This window comes from Furipterus horrens, unplaced genomic scaffold (assembly GCF_987537825.1).
Source record: "Furipterus horrens unplaced genomic scaffold, mFurHor1.1.pri manual_scaffold_16, whole genome shotgun sequence".
In the NCBI taxonomy this organism is placed as follows: Eukaryota; Metazoa; Chordata; class Mammalia; order Chiroptera; family Furipteridae; genus Furipterus; species Furipterus horrens.
Window position 1 is genome coordinate 5,669,400 of NW_028327186.1, and position 21,068 is coordinate 5,690,467.

General features: G+C 41.6%; 1 long non-coding RNA gene across 4 annotated transcripts in view; it reads right to left on the reverse strand.

The window, feature by feature from the left end:
* LOC149992035 (uncharacterized) overlaps positions 1 to 21,068 on the reverse strand; it is a 223,208-nt gene that overhangs the window by 106,973 nt on the left and 95,167 nt on the right. For all 4 annotated transcript variants that reach the window (XR_016508447.1, XR_016508448.1, XR_016508446.1 and 1 more), the window contains exon 4: positions 7,851 to 7,937. This is a non-coding gene — a long non-coding RNA (uncharacterized LOC149992035). The remainder of the gene's footprint in view (positions 1 to 7,850; positions 7,938 to 21,068) is intronic.

Sequence of the window (21,068 nt, forward strand, 5' to 3'; positions counted from 1 at the left end):
CAAAGAACTTATATGCACGACCCATGGACATGAACTAAGGGGGGTGGGATTGCTGGAGGGAAGGGGGTACTGGGCAGAGGGGGGCAAAGGGAAAAGAACTGGGACAACTGTAACAGCATAATCAATAAAATATACCTAAAAATATAACTCTCTTCAGTATACAGTTTCCCACAAGGTAATCAGTCATTAATTGTCTGTATATCACTCATTTTAATGTCTTACATAAAAAACATACTTTGACTATTAATTGTAAATCAAGAAACGGATTTTTAGCACTACCATCATAAAATGTAGTAGTACCACTCTAAGTATTCTAAATAAACATTTTATTCTGAATTAGACTAGTTTGCATAACGTAAATTCATATCACATGTAAAGAAAAACAAATAATCCAGATACTTCACAGCATCCCTTATGAGAGACCTAAGAACCATGTTTAGTAAATACTACACGTGAATGACTCTAATGAGGAGGCATCATTCAGTTCCCTACCGTACAGAATTCTGCAGAGAATATCATTTATTTACCCCGTACACAAAACACCAAGGTTAGACGCGGACGTGACATGAGCCCTGCTCCAAACCCTAAACCCCGTACACGGAGTGACTAATTATTTCCCCATTTATTTGGCCGGTATCATTAGAGTACATCTCCTTGTACTGTTTTTGTATGTGCTTTTACACGTTTCTCCAATTTGATATTATCTGTTACAAACAGTCAGCTACTTACCGGCTGCTTCCAAAGTATTTTATAACAAGCCCAGGCGGGTGCTTAATGAGCCCATTACAAGGGCTTCGGAAAGAAGAGGCTTTTGTGATTCCCTCTTTCTGTCCCCTTTTGAGTTTAGGAGGTGGGAGAAAAGAGGTTGAGAGGGGTTCATTGAGACTTTGCTGGCTGATCCACCTGTGAATAGAACGGGCGTGTTGCAATTAGAAAGAGGGAGTGTCTCTGAGGGGTCTGAGAACGCCCCGGGGGGGGGGGGGGTGAGGGGCATCTTTGGTGGCCGCCTAGGCCTCCCGACTGGGATGGATTCTCCTTCACACCGGCATCAATTGGGCAAATCCTTTTTTTTTTTCCCAGTCTGTGAGGCTAGTGCTCTCCTTCCTGTTAAAGAACAGAATTTAGCCCTGTAAATATAGGCGGAGATGGATAATTAAGTGACAGTCACAGTGATGGTGAAAATTCCCAGGAAATGAGGTCAGACCAGCCAGCAGCTTGCCCCTGTGTGTGCCCCTTACCAGCTCTGTGACTTTGAGCAAGTTACTTACTCAGCCCGTTTGGGCCTCTGTTTTCCCGTCTATAAAATGGGCATGATACTCATGCCTCCCTCCGTGGTTCTGAGGATTAAGTGTTGCTTGTGAATCCCTCGTTTTACACAGGATTTTTCCATCCTTAGCTGTGACTGTTCCCAGTACCTACATAGCGTTCCCTGAGGATCATATACATATGTGCATGTCTCTTACTGCCACCCGGATACCAAGGTAAATAGCAGGCATCCACACGCGCGCCAGATAAAACTTCTAAGCAATGGCACCATAGTTGCTTAGGGGGAAAAGTAGCCCCAGAAGGTAGCTATTACTATTTTCATTGCTTCCTCATTTATTGAAATGTTATGTTGTGTATCTCCTCTTGAATTTCTACAACACCATGACCTCAGGCAGAGCAGGTAGCCCAGCCCTCTATAGGTAGTTTTCTATTTCTCTGCCTCGGGGAGTTGTGCAGAATTTGAAGTACATGTTTAAGAGTTCTTCCAACATTTTGCAAAAGATTAAATAAAAGGTTCCAAATTGGGAGTCTCACATGGAGCTGTGTGTGTGTGTGTGTGTGTGTGTGTGTGAGAGAGAGAGAGAGAGAGTGTGTGTGTGTGTGTGAGAGAGAGAGAGAGAGAGTGTGTGTGTGTGTGAGAGAGAGAGAGAGTGTGTGCGTGTGTGTGTGTGTGTGAGAAATTGAATTTGAGAGGCGTTAGACATTCAGGTACCCTGCAGTTCACGCACATCCCCACCCCTCCTTTTTGTTTGACACTAACCCACCTTGGCTATTTATTCTCCCCTTCTTGTGCCTGAAGGAGCTGGAGTCAGGAGCCCTGGAAGCTCATGAACACATCATTGTCCTGTGTGTCCCTGGAGAGGCAGGGGACAGAGGAGTGTGCTTTAAGGGAAGGGCGGGGCATTTCCCTGAGGCTAAACGAGACCCAGTGTTGGGGACAGTGCCTCTGCTGAGGGATTCTATGCTCCACCTGCCGACCCCAGGTGCTCTGGGTGGGAGAGTGGGGACTACCAGCTCCCCTACTCATCCACAATTCACCCATGGCCCACACCGCATCTAAAACCCACGGAGCATTCAAGTGTGGCCTGATGACTAGTGACAGATGGTTGAAGGAACATTCCCCGGGCTTTGCTGCTGGGTCACACACTCCAGGACCTCGGCCAGCCCTGGAGAACGGAGAGAGAGTTGGAGAGAGAACCCAGAGTTGCTGATACGGCCTGAGCCAACGGAACAGCTGCTGGGCTCAGACTAAATGAGCAGAGAAGGCAATAAGAGAACTAGAGGTATCAGTGCAGGGTGTGTGCTGGAAGGTGTAGCCCACTCCGTCACTCTTTCTAATGTGATCTACTTCAAGCCGAATGAAAGAGAAACACGTGCTGCCTTTGATTAGGAGGATACTGTCATTATGCTACTATTTAAGTGGGGGTTCGAGACATGATCCATGAAATTTTAAAGGTTCTTCCTGCCTATAAACACTGTCCTCTGGCCCAATTGTGCGAGCAGGGGCCTTACTTCATTTGAGTAGAAAAATGACAACAGATACTTATTTGTTTGTTTGTTTATTTCAGGCAGGACTTGCATGCTCCCAGTTGCCATGGGCCCAGCCACAAGCTCCATATTCTTTCACAACCTTCCAGCCATGAAGGCATTTGGGTTTCAGGTCATGGTGTGGAGGCCAACATGCCAATGCTTCCAAATATCCTAACTCCCTGTACGTAAGAACTCCACCTCCATTCCACCTCACCCAGTAAATGCAATGGGTGAGATGGTTTTTAGGAAAGAAAGATGGTCTTTTAAAACAGCGTAGCTCAAAATAAAATAATCAAATAAAACAACATAGCTCAAATCCACTCTTGGCCTCTCAAGCATTCTCCGTAGTAAATGTTGGTTGGTGACTAAAACACTTGACTCTACCTTTGTCCTCAAAGATATTTGTTTTCCCTTCCTCCCTTCCTTCTTTCCTTCCTTTCCTCCTCTTATTAGTTCTTTTCTTCCCCAAGGAAAGGAATGTCGCAAACACACGCATGCACGCACACACACACACACTCTTGCTAATCACCCAAGTGACGGACCACTGCAGGCCCGATTCTGCTGCGATGTACGCTGCTTGCTCCTGTGTGAACTGTTTGCCGTTAAGCTGCGTATTATCATGTGTCAGAAACCCCAAAGCTTGTCACTATGCGGAAAGAGTACAATTTCACATTTTCTGTTATTAAGTCCCGTCCCCGCCATTTTTAGGAGAAAGTGTGATCCTGTCGCCCCTTCCCGGCAGAGGAGACGTGGCCCCACACTCTGCCATGCGGGGTCACCTCCGGGAATGACCCCCTGAGGCAACAAGAGAAATGCGTTTCCGTGTTCATTCAGGTCTCTGGCCTGTCGCCTGAGAAGGCCTGCGAGGACGCAAACCATGCTAATTACATAAGTGATTTAATTTCGATAACGTAATAGCTCACTATTAGAGAGCAGCCTAGATTCAGCGGGATTTGCTTTGCTGTGGGATGTCCCCATTGTCCGCCATTTGGCTGGTTTATTTATTTATTTATTTTCCTAGCTGAAAATATTTGAAAATAATTTCAAAGGTACAGACCACCCAGACATCCTAACAGTGTGGTAAGTCTGCCATGGTTCTTAGGCTTAGATAAATACGCCACCTCAGAAGCCAGAGGGTTTGTACCAGGCCTTAAAATGGGATTGAGTTAGGTGCTGAGAGACCACGGACTTCATCAAAGAAAGTGTACATTTTTCTACCACGTGGGGTTTAGCTTGGAGAGCCCCCGGCTGATTTCAAGATACCTTGATCTGGCTAACGAGAGACGCCATTTCAAATGCGTGGCGCGATTCGTTAGAAAAACTAGCCAATACTGCAGTGGGTTCATCTTAAACGGTGGGACACTATCGTCTCGCTTGAAGCTTACTGTCTTCCAGGTACACTGTCCTGCACTGACTGTTTTCTCCGGTAGAAGCTATGAGGCCCAGAGGAATCTCCAGCAAACAGAAAGATCTGCTGTCTCAAGCCCAGGAAGTTCGAACCTTTCCCCAGCGTTTCTGCACACGGTGTTTATAGAAATGCAGAAACCATTCCAGAGTAGCCCGTCTGAACTTCCTCCGTGTGACACCGTGAATAGAAATCAATAGGAACGAGACATCCCGCTCTCTAATTGGGACACAGAGTTCTGTGTGGCGGGATTTTGGGGTGACACCAATTACCAAAGTACAGTGCCGAAATCGACTCCCATTCGCTCGCCTTTTGGCTTTCTCTTCCCACCTCTGTAATTCACTTCTGGGGCAAAATCACGGTCATTTCTAATTGCACGCACAGTTACTTAATTACCGGAGTAATTGGTCACTTGTGCGCTCACAATCAGAAGCAAATGCCTCCTGTCCACTGCCCATGGCAGATGTAGCGATTTGCTAGCAGAACTTCCCCCAGAAATCAGGAAGGACCACCAAAATTACAGGTGCGAAAAATAAGAGGTTACCCTTGGGGGCTGAATCAATTTCTCCTTCTGATAAAGGCCACCAGTAACTGAGAGAAAATAAATAATGAAGACTGTCTCTATGATTTTAAGACACCTCTGCAGGAAATAATAAGAGGGGATAGAGCATGAAAGGGGGTGAGGGGAGAGGGAGAAACTAACAAACAGTCTTGGAGAAAAATACTAGCGCCTCATGACAATATGCGTTGCTACCTAATCAAAGCAAGCCCGACTTTTTATCACCCAAATCAGAACCCCGGGAATAAGTCTCCAACGGCCATTTCTTTACCCGGAAACCTAAAGAGGAGAAAGCCTACCACCCCGGCCCATTTTTTTGTCCCTACGCACCAGTCCCTCTACGTCTGCAGGCTTTTCCCCCCGACTAAAGGAGCCGTGGGGCCTAGGGAACCACTTCAAGTTTCTTGCTCTGCTTGCCCAAGGAACACACAGCGTTGGCCGAGTATAAACACAGAGCGCTTTTTCTTTGACCCACTCGGCAGTGTGATGGGACAGGGTTGTTAGTTTATGGGAGAGAAAATAGCATAAGCTTTCTGAAAAAAAAAAGTGGAATTGGATTAAGGCCTTTGTGTGCTACTCAATGCTGAGGGGAATTAGCCGGAGTTGTAGACACTTAAAAGGGGCCCTCATGCTGAAGCTTATCCCAGATTTTGCACAATAAACATTTGAATATCAACAGTGTTTTGCAACCTGCAGCACTAATGCATAAACTTCTCTCTTTGGAAACTCCCAGATCCTTCCAAATGTCTGCCACAGTCTTTAGAGACACATAGAGGAGCTGGATTAGAAAACACCTACCCAGTGGTGTGAGTCTGTTTTCTAAAAAGATCTTCCTCCTTTTCGACCTCTAGGATCGAGAATGTTTTATAGCGGTTTCAGGACTTTAGATGCTCTATTTAATTGTAATCATTCAACGTTCTTTCAGGCTTTGCATTCTTAAGGGGGCAGAGGTGGGAGTGAGGGGGATGGGCAGAGATGCCTGGTTGTGTTTAGAACTGCTTTGCCCAAGATTTTTGTTGTTGGTTTTTTTTTCAGCACCAGAATCCCAAAGGGCGTTTTGTTTTGGAAGGACTCCTTACGGAGTTTTCAAAAAGCAACCCAGGACTGGAAGAAAAGGACTGTTTTGTCTAGTAAAGCGCACTGCCTAACTCATTGCAAAGCCACGAATGGTAGCTAGTTCCCAGCCGGGGCTCTAATCTGATACCCAGGCACCCTGTGTATCACGGGGCTGATTCTGTAGCGAGGGAGTCCCACACCAAACACTTATTTGATGTTCCTGGCAGTGAGCAGGTTCTATTTTTCTCCTGAAGAAGTCCCAGCTCCCGAAAGAGAAATCAAAGTGTTATAGAGCTCCGGGGGTAAAAAGCTTTCATTTCACTCTCTTTTGAAATCGATCGCCAGACAGACATCATATCTTGTTTTCCGAGGACACGATATTTGCTTTTGGTGGCTGGAAGAGCAGCATCTTCCTCTTCAGTTTTTTGAATCATCTGCGTGACGGCTGCTTTAGAGAGTTCGATGCTCTGAATTTTGTACCAGAGCAAACACTTGGGATTCAAGCACATTTTCCAGCAAAACCTTCCTCAGTCATTTATGGACCTCAATGAATAAATGAACCCTGTCTTTCCTCTCCAGCACGTATTGTCTAGGGATGATTCTAAGCAACTCAGCCTGGCGATAATGTATTCCAGCCAGTTGAAGAGTTTGCTAGCAAATTTATCTACGGAGACCCAACAGAGTTGTAAAACCCTTGTTTGAAATTATTATTATTATTATTATTGTTATTATTATTTTGCAAGTGGGTTCATTCCATGCCTGCAAAGATGGTGGTAAAAATCTCATTGCACCGGGGGCTGAGCAGGGTGGGGGGCGGGGTGTACAGGGAATGAAGACATAACTGTCTTGTCCAACTCTCAGGCCTGGGGAAGCAGTTTGCCTATTGAATTTGATACAATGATGTGTGGGTGAATAAAGTTATCTCCGGTGCTGAATAGGATGGTGTCAGTGGGAGGGTAAGAAGGGGGGAACTTGGAATCTGAAAAGAATTCTTTTTCTTCAAAAAAAAAAAAAAGAACTTGAAGGTCAGAGTCCAGCTGCTAAGCAAGAGACGCGCATAGCGAAAATGCTGGACAGGCCTAAATAAAGACACCCAGACACACAAATCGTCCAAGTTGCTTGCTCCAAGGGACTAATGCATGAGCATATATTTCTATAGGCAAAGAGCTGCTTTTTTCCCCTGTAGGCCGCCTTAGACACATAGGAACACCAAGAACGTCTATAAAAAAATCACAGCTTTAATGAAACAGATGAAACGGGCCATCAAAGGTAGGAGAAAAGCAAAAATTCTAATGATTATGGTTTAATTCTAATAGATGATAATTATTATGATTGGTATGAACCCATTTCTGACTGACAGTCCATTTTCCCCCATTTAAGCTTTCATTTGAAAGGGGGGAGGGGGAGAGGGGAAGAAAATCCAACAGCTACTAATTATGCTCATCGATTTGCTGCTTAACTCAATACAAGGCCTTTAATCAAATACAGTAAAGAGATAAAACCTTTCAATGCGAATCATCACACAGAGACACCCTGTTCCCCATCCTGTTCTTTTCACACAGTTTTGAAAAGTTAACAGTTTGGTTTTGAACAGCTCGAGTTCTGCCGTTCTGTGATAAAAAGCGATGATCTAAAGAACTCGCGGGGGGTCGGATGGATTATAACTAAAAGGTTGTGAAGTTTACGACAAATCAACTTGATCTAATAAAATGTCTCTTATCTGTGCTCCATGCTGGCGATGGCTTTCATGTGTTCATTCCCATGTGGTGGTATTTTCCATGAGGTATCCTGACTGTTCAACACTTCAGTTGGGTCAGGGGATGCTGGCCTGGACTTGGATACGTTTTTAGAAGACAGAAACCATGAGAAAAACAGAGACAGAAATAGGATCAAGTACAGTGTGCCCACAGGGTTTAAAAACAATGTCCCTTCCTGTCACCTCGCTGTTTTCTTTCTATGGAGATGTGCCTGCAAAAGTCCTGGCAAAAATCAAAGGGTTTGAGTACTTATATTCATGTATTCATTCTTACTTACATTTTAAGGTGCTTTTGAAAAAACTTCTCTCCTGCCAGGTTGATAGTCAGGTTGGTAACATGCTCTGTGAGAGTTTTCGTTTCTCTGCTGTTTGGACAAATGCAAAATAATGAATTTGTTGACTGTGATGATGTCAAATTATAAAAATTCTAAGTAAACAATAAGTTTATTTGTCTGTAATTTGGCCCCAGACTTTTCAGCCCAGAGTAGAAACATAGATTTTGAAAGGATATTTTCATAGAAATACAATTTTATTGGATATTTGCAATACACCCAAAAGTATCTTACAAATTGAAAAGTGCTTAACGTCAGTGAAAAACTATGCAAACTTTAATAATTATGTGTAATATGCTAAATTATCTCATCGGCTTACATAATAACCTTCTATCCGTCCACATTTTATCTAAGTCGCTTATCCTGGAGATTTTTTTTTGCATTTTGTAATAAGCAAAGCCTTGAATGCCTGTAGTAAACTATAGAGAGGCTCAGATTTTAATCATGTGTGGTTCTGTACTTCCACACATGAACGCGCACTCACGCACACACACACACACACACAGAATTGGATGAGTTTCTTCATCTCGCAAGTTCCCATTAGACTAGTGACACCCTATTGTGCGGTTGAGAGAGGTAAAGTCACCCAGGAGATTATTCAGAATGTGAGCCAGTGAGCGTGTCTTCAAGATGTCCCTAGGGAAAGCGCAGCGTCCCCCGTGGGGTGTCCCCCGTTGCAATGTTAAAGGTGGGCTCAGCGGCGTGCTGTGTTTAATGCGACTCTCAACTGCCACTTGCCGAGATTAGGAGCCCAGTGGAATGATGTCGACGTAGGTGTGTAAGGGCTCCGCTTTCTGAAGTTGTTCCGAGTTAATAAATAATGGATCCCTTTCCTTGATGGCTCTTTTCTAGCGAGAGGCAGCTGCCTGGAAATCAGCCACAAGAGAGATGTGGTTTTGTCAGGAAGTTGACTTTGCTTGACCAATGCTCGTGGGTGTCTGACTATGACAGCCTTCCTCTCTGGCCTCAGTTACACGGGAAGATGAAATCCTTATGAACAAAACTGCTGTTCCTTTTCAGAGGTTGCTGGTTGAGGGGATTTTTTTTTTTTTTTTAAGGGAGTTATGTCTTTCAGATGGGCTGACTCCAAGGAGCAGCTCAGTGGTGGGGTTCATTTTGATGCGGATGTTAATTTTGATGGACTAGTCTCGTGCCACGTAATAATTTCTTCTGAATTCCTTCAGCATATGACCATTCTGATATTCTCTTCCATGCTGTAGTTTTTTAAGGCAATAGGGAGAATGATAACGTAATTGCCCACAATAAGCAAATCCTAAATGTCTTTTCTAAACACGAGCTCTATCATGGAATATGCAACAACTTGACCAAAATGGGTATGGAGGACATCAACTGGGAAAAACAATTAAGACTTTGAAATATATCCAGCCTGGAGGATATTCAGAGAAGCTGTTGCCCAGGCTACCTACCTGTCTGTCAGTCACGAAAATTTTGATTTGTACCGAGTTCAGTCCGTCTCAAAGATCTCAGTACGGTCTTCAAAATAAAACAGCAGATTTAATGTTTATATCATTTGAATTGGATAGACTTTGGTGGAACCAGCCTTCAAGTCACTTCGAATGTCGTTTTGACACCGAAACAATTCCTGTTGACTTGTTTCCCATTTCTAAGTATATGAGTAATTCTATCCAAATCTCCCAGTTCCCCTACATGGGACCCATTTTCATTACTGCAACGGGTGCTTCCACCACTTAATAGACTGTCTTACTTCAGCAAATGACATCACATCTGCTGGCGGCATTTCCTGTCACTGAGTAAATGATTTTATTCACGAGAAGTCGTGTAAATTAGAGGGAAGGACAGACTACACCAATTTCCTCTCTTTCACTAGCAGGACAGTTTCCTTTCTCTCAAGAAATGTTCCCAAACCTGCAGAAAACGATTTGCCTTACCGGCATCCTGTAACAAGAACAGGAAATTAAACTTCGACTCTAGGAGAATAATATCAAATGAAGTTATTTTTGATCCAGGATCGTTCTTCATATTCGAACTGCTGAGCGTTCATTAGCTTGCTGAGACAGTGAAGGTCTTTCAGACTTGTTGGTACTGCTGCTGAGTTCTGCTCTGTTCTGTGCTGGTATCTAACTTAGATTGTAAAGGCTTTTAGTTCCTGAGTCTCTATGTGCTACAGAAAGGGGAACTCATCAACACTATTTTTCTTAGACTTTTTATTTATTTATTTTTTGCTTAGAAGCATTTAAAAGTCTTTTTCTCAGCCCCTACTAATAGCTTACGGATGTCATCTTTTAAAAAAAGAGAGAGAGAGAGAGAGTGAGTGAGTGAAAGCCTTTCCCTTCTAGCATGCTAGTGCTCTCCGCGAGCTCCTGTAATTGATAAGAGCATCTCTAGCTTGTCTGTCTGACAGGTGTCAGCCCGAAAGCCACAGACACATGGGGGTCACCATATATTTGTTCATGCCCCTACCTGTTTTCCCTGAGAAGGTTACCAAGAGAAATTGCTACTGTCTTCCTCGATGTGACATTACTTCTTGGGTTGGGCCTGACAATAAATCTGAATGGGCGCGTGAAAAAGATAGGAACGTGCTTAGGAACACCTCCAAACCCAACGGCTAAAAAGTGCACAGAAAGTATGTGAAGAATTCTTTTCATCAGTATAATCAATACCATTAAAAAAAAAAAAAAAAAAAAAAACCCTCCATTTAAAAAAGAGAAAGCAGAAGTTATAGATTTTTCTGGTGGAAATGTTGGATTTTCACGATCCGGCCCATGACATCAATCTTACATATTAAGCATGGAAATGCTTTTTAACACTTGTTGCAAACATTTACTTTTGATAACATCCCCACAATCACACGCTGAAAGATCCATTTTTGTCCTCAGAGGGGGTAATTACAAGACCAGTATTGCACAAATGATCATGAGCCTGTTTTAGGATTGGTTTCATGTTTCCATTATTAAAGATTTTCAGTACCCTATTTAGGAAAGGTGGAAAACGAAGTGGCATAATTTAGAGAGATTTTTATCATCCCTGATTTAATTCTGGAGTAGTTCCTCTTTTCGCTAAAAATGGAAATTGCCCTTCTCACTGTTTTTGTCAAGATAACATAATTTATTTCGCCCTCAGTTTCTGAATTGTCGTGCATTTTCCAAGGCTAGGAAAAAATTATTGCAAACCCATGTCTGACATTCAGAATCATTCAGAGGGAAAAAAGCACACACTTCACAATGTGTCTGTTCCTTTAAAAGATTATGCAGACACTTAACGAAGATAAAACAAAAGCATGACCAGGTTTTCATAATTTTTAGATCCTAAGAAATCTTACCATAACACTAAACATTATTCTTGCTGTTGATGATACTCACTTTACCTCAGATGTATAGGCAGGCACCTTTAAAACATGTTGCCTCTAAGTTCAAATCTGCATGGTCCTATCTGAAATCCTAAACACACTTTCCAAGGCATAGCTCCCAACCTGAGAATATGCCCCTCGTGAAAAAGGAAAGGCTGAGCCAAGTCATTAGCTTTAAGCTGTGGCAAGATTAAATATTGTTTTCCTTAAACTGATTGTATGCATTCCTGCTGTTTTTAACGGAATCCTTCGCTTTGTACTTGGTTCTGTTACCCTTTGCTCAAAAGAAGTCCACTCCAGCAATATCAGAAAACGGGAAGAAGAAAACGCATCCTTGTCCCCGCGTAATAGATATTGTTTCAGAATATTTGTCCTCGAGTGTAAAATAAAAGATATGGTAATGGGTGCCCTATTCAAAACTTTCACTCTCCTACACTAAGACGCTTGTTTTCATTTGATGAAAACTATTAATGCTAAAACAAAAATTGTTTTGAATTCATTTAGAAGGGAGACCCACCTACCTCTTTGGTTAAAATCAGTGATCCATTAAGGCTTTCTTGCTTTCTTCCAAGCGCTGAGCATACTGAGTATTTAAGTATGAATAAAAGTGAAGGTTGGGGGTAGGGTTAGCTGAATAAAAGATTGCTTGATATCTTGGGGTTCTTTGAAGAGTTTTATAGGCTTAGAGTTCACAGTTTGAATGAAGGACATTTTTAAAAACTTTTATCCAGAGAAGTTTGTTAACCTGCATTTCAATTATTGAATAATTAATTAATTCTACTAATTACCTTAGTAAAAAAAATATTTTTACCCTGTGAATCCCCTAAGCTTAATTTGTAAATTAAGAGATAGGCTTGATATTGAAATAATTAAAATTGTTTTCTTTTTCAACATAAAATGCTCATTTTACATGAAAAATATTCAGGCTATTTGTTCTGGAATATTAACTTAGTATTTATCAATGTCCTTAAATTTTAAACTGTCAAAATCTTTTAGGCAAAAAAACCAAACGGATATTTACATGTTGCAATTGTTTTGCTTTGAAGATTTGTAAATTGTGGCATACATACATTTTTGTAAGGGGATCTGAACCTTACAGGCCAAGAGATTAAAAATCAGAAAAAAATCAATGGCAAAATGCAACTTCATCTTGGGACATTTTTGCCTTTAAAAAATAAAATGTTTCACTATAATTCACACATACCAAAATGTCTATAAATTGAAGAAAGAAAAAAATGGTCATGCTTTACTGAATGTTTACTACCTATTTTTAAAAACCGTAATCCTCATTCACCAGAGAATAGTCCTCAGAAGCATGCAGCACATGAAATGCGTTGGATCTTGCAGACGTCCATAAAATACTTTTACGAATGAAAACAAATAGAAGCAAGGAGGACACTTGTACCAATATTGACACAAACCGATGAAAAACAGAAAATTCACTTCCCCTCCTGCTCAGAATGTTCTCTCTCCTAACAAAAGTGTGTCACAGTATTATTTTTTAAGAAGAGCCAAGATTAAGATGTCAGAATTTTCAGGGTTTCTCTCTATCTTTCTTTTTTTCCCTACACCAGGAGAGAGACCTGAATGGGTTCTTTCTTAACCATGATATTAACTTAGAATTATAATAGAATACTACCTTTGGCATCTCTTTCCTTCTTTTTTAACAACCACTGGTTCATATGGTTTGTATAAATTATCTAGAATATGAAAATTAGGCCAATAGAATGGACCCAGATAAACTTGTGTTACTTTGCCAGCTTTTGTTACTTCTAACAAACTATAGAAACTGAAATAGTAATATTTAATTATAATTTTGTATAATAGACACATGTAAATATTCTAAGTGACTTTTAAAATCATAAATTATAAAATCAAGCCTGGAAACCATTACTTTCGCTGAAATTCCTGATACTGCCTTTTAAAATCACTGCTACAATATATTAAAGATATAGAAACAAATCATTTCTCAAACATTACAAGTTACTTCCCCATTCTTACTGCCCTTAGAATAAAAACTGTAGTTGAATTTTATTACATAGAATTAAAATTAAGAAAGAGACTTCTAAATAAATTTTGATAGAACGAAAAACATATATTACTACTGAAAGTGTCTCTAATTTGGATAGTCCTTGTAAATATCTGCATGAACTTAGTTTTATTTTTATTGGACTACAGGCCACAATCAAATAGAGACAATCAGATGTGTCTAAAATTAATCCTCTTTGAATATCAAAATACTGACAATGCTAACAAGGAAAAATAAAGTTCTACTATATTAAAATAAATAAGCAATATTGCTAAGCTCTATTATAATTTAATACTATTCAAATAAATCTTAAATGTCTAATTGATTGCTTTGATGCAATTAATTTCCATAAAATTATTTGAATAACTCAGAAGAACTCAGCTTTTAAAAAACATTTAACAAAATATTCTGAATTGTTTCATTTTGGTAGGCAACTTAAAGCATTTCTAAAAAATAAATTTAAATAAATATTAGTGTGTAATAATTTGACTTAGTATGTGATTTTTAAAAAATATTATTCAACAAATTGCAATGCTAGTGACCGAAACAAAAAAAAAAATGTCAATTTCTTCTTGAAGTTTAAATGATTAAAGTAAGGGATACATTGCTTATATTGAAATAGTATTTATTTCTTTACTAGGCTTTTAAATATTTTAACTTTTTAAATTCCAGCTGACAGAGAATGGTATTTAGTTTCAGAAGTACACTCCCAAGATTAGACGTTTGTGTAACTTACAAAGTGATCCCCCCGATAAAGCTGGTACCCATCTGGCACCACACATAGTTATTGCAATATTAGTGACCCCATGGCGATTCTGTAACCACCAACTGTACCTCCTAACCCTCACCTTCTCCACCCAGCCCCCAGCCCTGCTCTCCTCCAGCAAGCCTCACACCGTCCTCGGCCTCTGAGGCCATTTCTGCCCTGCTTGCTCGCTTGTTTATTTGATTGTTTAGCTTCCACCCAGAGGTAAAATCATCTAGTGTGTGTTCGTTCCTCTCTGTCTGACCTGTTTCCGTTTTTAAATTTAAAAACTTTAGAAAATGGGGTTGAAATGTTGAATCAATGAAGCTTTTTTGATATGAAGTTATGAAACATATTTACTTGTGCCAAGTGCAAATACACACTGAGATAAACTACTTCATATTTAAAATGATCTAAGGCATGGACAGAGTACTGTAACTTGAAGAAAAATACAAATATATCTCCTTTTTAGTCTTAGTTTTGACTTATTTGGATATAAATTATACTGTCAGCTCTAGAGCTAAATCTTTAAAGAAACTTAACTCAATCTTTACATAAGTCTACTGTATTAAAATTTGAAACTGTTTTTCCTCATTTTGGCGGGTAGTGCTACACTGCTATTGACTTACAAACCTTCTGAAATCTTGGCAAACTATAACCAGCACCAGTGATAGGTGAAAGTATGGACCAGTCTTTTGTGTGTAGCAACTTAAAGAAGAAGGTGTAAAAAAACTAATGTTTAATGTAAGTCATGTTGCTTTTATTTTACTGTTTTTCTTATACGTGCATATTTCTCTGCAGGCTAAGGTCATTAAATGGCCTTTGAAACTCTCATTTCTAAGAATTGTCAGATATGTAAATTGTGGCTCATGAACCTTTTTAGATTGCTCTAAAGGTAGCATAAATTTTAACCAAAAATTATTGTCTCGTTTATTTGCAAAGTTTCCAGTTAAATAAAAATATTTGGTTAATGAACCCCAATTTTCTTAACTCTTTCTCACATTAGAAAGTTTTTGGTGTAAACTATCCTGTGTTATTATAATCAGGAATAGATTGTATAGTAATGAATGAGAAAATTCTAGAATAAAAAAGTGTCTTCCGGAAATACAAAAGGCATTTAAATGAAGAAGCCTTCTGAGGTAATGAAGGATACTATTGGGTTTTAATATAGTTAAAAAAAAAATTTACTAACATGCTTTTTAAAATGCCCAGGATTTTATGTGTGTATATATACTATATGTGTATACGTGTATTTATATTTATCTATAGTTATATGTCACATATTTAATATTACATATATTTACAATAGGAGTCATTAAAACTTTTAGCTTTTAAAGTGTGAAAATGTTCTACATTGAACAAAGTAAGGCTGGATGAAATAAATCTTTTCAGACATTTTGTTGAGCGCAGGTCAAGACCTCGCTTTCCCGGCACCTTCCTTTGGAGCACGTTATGAATAGACAGATTTGCAAAGTAAAAATTTGAATTGAAAACACATCATTACTTGAGTTAAAGACTTTCCTGATTACTTTCGTTTACTGATTTGGAGGTTATTAAACAAAAAAAAAAGTTGGCCGTTTTCAAAGTACTGAGTTGAAGATTATCATTATTTTGACGAGGGCAGTATAATCAGAACACTGAATTAAGTCAAGCTGTAGTCTGAAAAGAAGATACTGTATTCACCAATAAATGTGCTTAATGGAAATCCTGAAAATATTTCATTACCCATAATTTAATTAAACTTGAACAGTTAGTTAACTATGGGCCCACATTTATATTCTATAATACTTTATCAGGAAAACCATAAGAAACGATGCACTCTTTTTCCAAATAAAAAAATAGGCTTAATACCTTTCCTTTTTTTTCAAATGAAAAATAGAATACACTCATTTTGTATTTTTTAAATGAAAAATAGGTTTCTTAAATTCATAAGTGCTCATTTCGTTCGCAGCTCTGAAACTTCACAATGTCAGTGGAGACGCATGGCCAGTGGAAACCTCCTTAAACCAATGCGTTCATTAAACATTAATCTATAAATATTTGTACTGGGTTCACGCTAATAGGAAGTTCAATTATATTGGCCCTACTTATAGAAATAATGGACGGTGGGCCTATCAATAAGTGTGCTTCTGGAGTACTGTCTAACTAATCAGAAAATGTTCACAGACTAGCATTATTTTCACTGAGGTGCAGAATCATTGCACTGGAGGGCGAGAAACCCCGGGCTCCGGGTGTGCTCAGCAGTAGAGAGAATGTAATCAGGGATCTAGCACCGTCCCAGGCACCTAGCAAGCAGTCCGGAGATAGACGTTGTCTGCAGTGTCGCTGCAGGGTCCCATTCCCTAATGGCACCGGCGTGTCACCGGAGCCCAGAGGAAGTCGCCCACTCACGCACGTACAACTTCAAAGGAAGGCTCCTTTCAACCACAGATTTCATCAGGTATAAGATGCATTACCATCGAGGGCTCTACGTAGCATTGTGGGGGGCTGGGGGGGGGGCTGGCACAGGGTGACTGTACTTCAGATGAGATAGAAGAGAAGGCGCTTTGGGAGATGATTCTGTAGCACGATGCGCACAGCACCGTTGGTGAACATCGGCCACGCGAAGGAGTTGCTCCGAGTCTTTAAACTTCCCCCTGTTGCATTTCGGGGTTTGCTGAACTTCAATGTGATCTGCTCGTTCTGGCCCTAATAAACCGGGAAGGCGACTCCGGCAGCCGTGCAGGCAAAGGGTGTCGTCCGCACAATCCATTAGGTGCCCTCGCTGATACAATTGCTCCGAGGGGCGCGCGGGGGGGCAGGGGCGGAGCCTGTGTGTGAGCTGATGAGCCCCGCGCGACTGGGGGCCGCTCCTCCAGGCGGCTAAATTAAAAACCTCCTTGCAATTTTGATCTTAATCACCCCCTCCAAGGCTGTAATTGGGGGTGGTCACTTAACTCTTTCTCTGCCTCTAGATTCAAAGGCGCGATGCCTTCTTTGCGCGCTGCGTTGATTAGATTCTTCCAAGAGAATTCAAAGAGCATTGAGCGCCGAAGCCGGGGGGCCCAGGATGAAGGCAGAGGGGTTTCGGCTACATCATATCCCCCCAATCTAATGCCTTTTTTACCTTCCTATTTCGAGTAAAACAAGTGACACGTCTGAAGAATATACCATAGATTTTGACTTTTCCCAATGTTTACACTAAAAACCCATATTTATGAAATAACAAAGGATGATTTTGCATCCATTGGACCGATCGTCTGTCGAATGAATAAAGCTCTTTACGTTGAAAGGAACCGTAAAATGCCATTTTGGAAATGAGCTCCAGCGAGAGAAAAATCGAATCTTTAAAAAATTCTACTTGTTAAGAACATCTGATGATATTCTAAAAATACTCCACAGAACCAAAGCAAGTCTATGTGACAATGAAAAGTGCTTGTTACACAATCGTTTCTTTTCTCTCTCCCTCTTTTTGTGTTTCTTTTTTAACGTGGAGATATAAATTATTCAGAATTCTAGGCAAACTAGGGTGATTATAAAAGATGCTCAAATCCCAGTGCAATTTGGGAGATAATTGTAGGGGCGGATGGAAGACTAACTGAGTTTAATCAACACTGAGCTGGGGCCGGCCTGGCAGCTGACTCAAAGGAGGCTCTCTCCCTTCTTATAAGGCATTGACTGTTCCATAGGAAGGAGAGGAGACAGTCAACGGGACATGTCACTCAAATACTGATTGAAGCCGGCAGTCACAGAAACAAGAACCACAAGAGGGTCACAGACAGAGCCAAGAGGAAGGCCAGGAGTGACGGAAAAGTCCATATTTCTCCCCGTAAAGACACCTTAGAAATAAAACGTGGCCTCTCTCGCAAAGCTGGGCTTTAATTGATACCACTGAGACTTATAAAGGCGTCTCCATGGCCCGCAGCAGGACTAGGGCCAGAGAGTGGAGCGGGGTTGTGTGGGAGCCTTGTTTTTTTTTCTGGCTTGATACCAGTGACAGAGAGCCTCCAGGTGGCCAGGCGAGAGAGAAAGAGAAAAATGCTTTCGGGAGAGAGTTCAGTTCCCTGCCCAGGAAGAACGGTTTTTTCTGCCAGAGAAGGATCACATATTCTTCAAACAGCATATGGTGAATGGCAAACCTCAGCTGGCCCTCTTTGTGGGAGAGAAGAATGAGAACGTCCCTTTGCAATTCATTTGGAAGACAGTCCTCGGTCCCACGCAAGCGATGGCCAGCCAACCCAACTGGAGGGCGAGTTAGGAGCCAGGGTCAGCGCTGGGCTTTGGACTGGCACAGAGAGGGTCTGCACGGCTGGGAGCTCCCCGCCATGATTGCCTGTATCACCTCCTGACTTGGTGGAACAAAATTGTGACCCCGTACCTGCTCGTCAGGTCTACTGTGTGAATTAAAGTCAGTGACGCATCACTTCTTTCTCTGGTTTTGCAGACTAAGCACTGAGCGAGCCTGAGATACTCACACGAATTCACACCAGGCCCTGCAGGAAACCACCTCTGTCCCTTCATCTGCCGAATATCAGAGCTGAATAAAACCAGAGGAAACCAAGGCCTGAGGAGACGTGACATGCCCTAATCGGCAGCTCGTGACTGGTGAAGATGAGATCTGACCCCACGTGGTTGAGGTTCTTTTTACAACACAAGGAAAGACTGCATTGCCATTCTGGGATTGCTGTAAGCCGTTCATTTAGTTCCCTCAGACCCAGACGCTCTCGATAGATTCAAAAGTGAACCTGTTGTCATTCCAGCTCTCCAAGGCCTGGTAGCCTGGTGGGGAGACAGAGAAATAACTGGAAATGACACTGGCGTGTCTGGCAGGAGCCTGAGTAGGCAGAGGGTAAGGGCTGTGTTGTTACCATGTGTCGTTCCTGGTTTCCCCTCCTTCCCCCAACAGATATCTTGCAGAAAGATCTTTAATTGTCCCACATGGGCACTAGGAATTCCTTAGTGATGCAGATCGTAGAAGAACACGCATGTGACGTGCAGATACAACCCTTCCTTCAACATGGGAAGGGACCCAAGCGCAGAAGCCCCCTGTAATTGTTGCTCCCGTGAAACGGGTGAGTACTGGTGACGGCTTCACGTGGCCGGCCCATCATGGGACAAGCTGTGAAGACATCTGAGAGCCACGCGTGTGCGTTGGGTATACGGCGCGCACTGCTTTCCCTCTTTCTTCCCATCATGACCTCGCGTCTCCTGTTCCGCAGGACTGGGGAAAATGCAGGACCACAGCTGCGTGGCCACACAGAGCAGGAGCCCCGAGTAAAACAGCTCTTTGTCCTCTGTCCCACCGGGAAGCACACACTTGAGATTATTGATGCCAAGTGCTTTCCTTCAGGAACTGGCGACGTCCTCCCACTGAGCAGCAAATCGTGGCGCGTCCAGAGTGCCGAGGCGAGCAGCGTGAGTTCCTGGGGGCTTTGCAGGAGACATATGGCTGCGCTGTTGCTTCCTTTGTGCGTTGCCAGCCCCCCGGGCCCAGACTGGTTCTTCCTTAGAAGGGTATGCGTTTCTTTCCCAAAGGGTTTGCTTTAGGACGATGATCTTGCAGGGCATGGAGGCAAGTCAGTGAGTTGGCTGCAAGACATTATCCTGGGGAGCTGTCCAGGTGGGACGCCTCCCTTCCACCGTGGGTACACAGGCCACGTGACCCCAATGCCCCTTCCTCTGCCCTGGTGCAGGCCTTAACGGTGCTCTGGATCTGTGGTGCAAGACATACGCACAGTGCGATTCCCTGGAAGTAGACCTTAAGAACTGCATTTACATTTTATCTATTATTTGCATTTTTTTTTTTTTTTGGCTAACATTCCCATACCACTAATGGTCCCACCAACACTTAGAATAAACTAAAGATTCCAAGTCCTTTCTAATCGTTTCGCTGATGACTGACCTCTCCCTCCTGCTTTGATACATCGGTTGACATTTCTATTTTGGGTGTGAGCTCACAGTCAGACATTTTCCTTACAGAATATGGTCTTAGAAGATTCAGCCCATCATCCTGGCCTATGGGGATTAATTTTTATCTTGACTTGCTGGGCTTTGGAGCCTACTCACATTTGATAAGGTCCACAGATAGCCTCAGTGAGAAAATGAATAGTTTCTTTCTTTCTGTGACCTTAAGTAATGTTTTGTTTTTCAGTTATAGCTGACATACAATATTATATTAGTTTCAGGTGTACAACCCAGTGAATAGACATTATATGACTTACAAAATGATCACCCCGATACATCTAGCACCCATCTGACACTATGCATAGTTATTACATATTATTGACTATATTTTCTATGTTGATCTTTACATCTCCGTGAATATTCTGCAACAACCAAGTTGTATGTTTCAACCTCCCCCCCCCCCATCTGACAACTGCCAAAATGGTCTCTATGAGATTGTTTCTGTTCCTCTTGATGGTTGATTGTGGGTTTTTTTTCATCTGTTTTGTTTGGTGTCTATATCACTACCCCAGCTTTATTTTGTCTGTTTCCATTTCCATGAAATATCTTTTACCATCCCTTTACTTTTAATCTGTGTGTCTTTGAACCTGAAATGAGTCTCCTGTAGACAGCATATATTGAATATAAGGGTCTTGTTTTGTTATCCATTCAGCCTCCATATGTCTTTTGATTGAAACATTTAATCCATTTGCATGTAACATCATTGTTGACAGATATTTACCTACTGCCATTTTAGTATTCATGTTTTCGATTTTTTTCCTCTCCTTCTTCTCGAAGAAAACCTTTGAACTTTTCTGGTAATACTGGTTGAGTGATGATGAACTCCTTCTGGTATTTCCTGTCGGGGAAACTCTTTATCAGTCCTTTGATTCTAAATGATAGCTTTGCTGGGTTGTAGGTCCTTGCCTGCCATTCTAAAATGGACATTTTCATCAAAGACAGAGGCAGGTGGCCAGCCACCACTTAGGATCATCTTCCAACCCATCCCCATCACCCCTGGGCATTTTAGAAGCAACGGGTCTTTTTTAGGTTGTAAAGCAATGCATTTCTTTTATTTTTTTTCTTTTAAGTATATTTTATTGAATATTTTGTTACAAGGGCAATGCATTTCGAGGATCT